The sequence below is a fragment of the Teleopsis dalmanni genome, chromosome 1 (assembly GCF_002237135.1).
Source record: "Teleopsis dalmanni isolate 2A chromosome 1, ASM223713v2, whole genome shotgun sequence".
Classification (NCBI taxonomy): domain Eukaryota; kingdom Metazoa; phylum Arthropoda; class Insecta; order Diptera; family Diopsidae; genus Teleopsis; species Teleopsis dalmanni.
The window spans coordinates 216,398,851-216,401,675 of record NC_051846.1 but is presented as its reverse complement, the minus strand read 5'-3'; the positions used below and the strand labels follow the sequence as shown (position 1 = coordinate 216,401,675).

Sequence of the window (2,825 nt, the reverse complement as noted above, 5' to 3'; positions counted from 1 at the left end):
TTGAAGAAAATGATTGAATAAAAATAATACTCCTATTAATACTCCTCTATTATTTAAAAAGATAATTCTCGTTAATTGTTGTTTCTTTATGGAAAATAATTAGCCAGGGTAGGTTGCGGTAGATGTTATGAGAAAATATTGAAATTTTATATCTATTTATATATTGTTGAATTATTTTCGCTTGTGTGAAGCTAATCTATCTGAAATATTTAAAAATATTTCTGTTGTTTGTTCTACTTGGTTGCGCTAAAATGCGCTTGACCGAAACTAAAGCGCAAAATAATTGTAAAAACAACAAGTGTAGCAGCAAAAAAGTCAATAGAAAATCTGTTGAAGTTTTGAAATACATGAAAAGTACGGCAAACTAAAAATGGAAATTACAAAAATTTAATGAGAAAATTTCATGGAGAAAATAGAAAATCTACCGAGTAGGAAAAGGGTTGGCGCTCGCCAGTGTATCTCGAAACGAGTTATTAAAATATTCGCGTATAATTATTGAAATTAAACAAGTTTATTAGCTTGAAGAGGTGGGAAGAGGAGTCAGGCCAGAGACTTTTGCTATTTAAGCAATTTTTCAAGTTGTTTGTTAACTCATTCAATAATTGCAAATTTATACAATATTACAGGGAATTTTTTTTCTACCATATTTGAAGATAGTTAGGAATTCACATAAAATTAAAATTGATTAATTATTAGCTATAAAAAGTTGTTTAGTACGCCAGTGAAGCGTGCCGATGCTACTTATTAGCATCGCAATTTGTTTCTAAAGACGAAAGTAGCAGTTTTTCACTAAAGCTCGAAAAATATTCAAGTATCTAAAGAAGCAAAAACTAATAATTTTTTATTTTATGTAGGGTTATATATCATTGTGGGTTATTTATACATATATATTTATACATATTTATACATATATTAACGTACTATTTTTTAAGTATGTTAACAGCTAATTTTTATAATTTATAACAATTTGTGCTAATATTTACAGTCGCAGTCAAGCCCTTAAATCTTAACGCAATCTGTGCAGTATGAACTCCGTATTTACTTGCAAAAACATTTAAAATTTTATTACTTGTTAACTTTTTGATTTTAAAAATATTGTATACAATAAATTTATTTACATACTCATATTTTTACATATTTATTTAACCGATAGCTGTTGGCAAATATTTTTGCAATAATTAAAATATTTTTACAATTATTTTGCTATTTCTGCATGTCGCACGTGTTCGAGTCAAGTTTATTCGTAAAAGATTAAATTTAATTAGTTAAGAATAATAAATAAATATGTCAGTTTTTTTATATGTTTTAAATTTATTAGTTTTTTTTATAGATAATTTCCTATTTTTCATATTTTTAATTTTAAATTTTCTGTTTGTATTATCATTGTTCAAATAGTGTATAATAAAAATGCATAAAAATTGTTCATAAATAAAATTTAATTTAATTTATTTTTCAAAAATTAAGTTAATCTTTTAGTTTTAGTCATCTAATATAAATAAATTTAGTCATCTAATATAAATTAAATAAATTAATTTCAGAATCGAAATTTTTATAGTATTAGTAGGTCCGACATTATGCTTACTATCATTATTACTATTACCTATTATTACTATTTCTATTAATTCAACTTTCTTCAATTAAGAAAATTTTTTAATTTAATAAAATACTAAATCAACTAATATTAAATAAAATAATTTCAGGATCGAAATTTTTATAGTATTACTGGGGCTTCAAAATAAATTGTAATTTTAAAAATTTTTTACTATTTGGTCAGACATTATGGTTATTATTATTTCTATTAAATCAATTTTCTACAATTAAGATAATTTTTTGATTTAATAATATACTAAATCATCTTGTATTAAATATAATACTTTCAGGATTCAATATTCATCATGATTGTCTTTTAAAAAAAAGTTAGAAATTGAAAAAATTTTTACTAAAGTGATTCAATCAGATATTATTTTTATTATTATATTACTATTTCTTTGCTCCATTCTCTATAATATTTATTACAATAATGTAATTAGACATTATTTTTATAATCATTATATTATTATACTTGTACTCTATTAGAGTTATAGGTTTCATAAAAATAAAATCCAAGTATTTTTATTTCTAACCAGCTGTGTCAGTATGTTAAACGATTTCCCAGACTCTGTCTAAACCTATCTAAGTGGGGAGCACCAAGTGCTAGGATCCATAGATACTTTAATCCTATTTTATCAATGAAGTTTAAAAAAATTTAAGAAATAACTTTTGTTTTTAAGACTTTGTATTGAAAATAAGGTCAATAAGAAAAATTTATAAATGATATTTTATTTTATTCAAGGGTTCACCCATCACCCATAAGTTCACCTATAAGTTCAAGGGCTACCCATCATCACAAAACAAAAAAAAAAAAATAAAAGAAAACTGTTCAAACTAACTGAATTGAACGTTATACTAACTAAATACTATGCTGCACCTAGTCCCATGCGTATTCCATTCAAATGGAACAAGTGTTATTTTATCATATTCTTCATGAATCATACTCGTATAGATTATTCATCTATATTTACATTTCTTTAATTTAGTGTTCAAGTGAGATATTAACTTGATTCGATAGAGGCTAAAGTTTTTCGTAGGATGTGATTATCGGTCACCATTTTTCAAGATGTTATGAAAATATCTGTTCGTGAATGATTGTCTTTATAGAACTGTTAACTTTATACAGGCAATAAAGTTTTAATCATTATTATTATTATGTTATGCAGTTTATTGTTGTGCTATATAGGTTTACTTATGCTATATGAGTTGTCTAATATGGTTTTAGATATCAGTTT

At 24.1% G+C, this 2,825-nt stretch overlaps 1 protein-coding gene across 1 annotated transcript in view; it reads right to left on the bottom strand.

The window, feature by feature from the left end:
* LOC119667263 (rhophilin-2-like) overlaps window positions 1-2,825 on the bottom strand; it is a 70,772-nt gene that overhangs the window by 7,870 nt on the left and 60,077 nt on the right. The window lies entirely within an intron of this gene.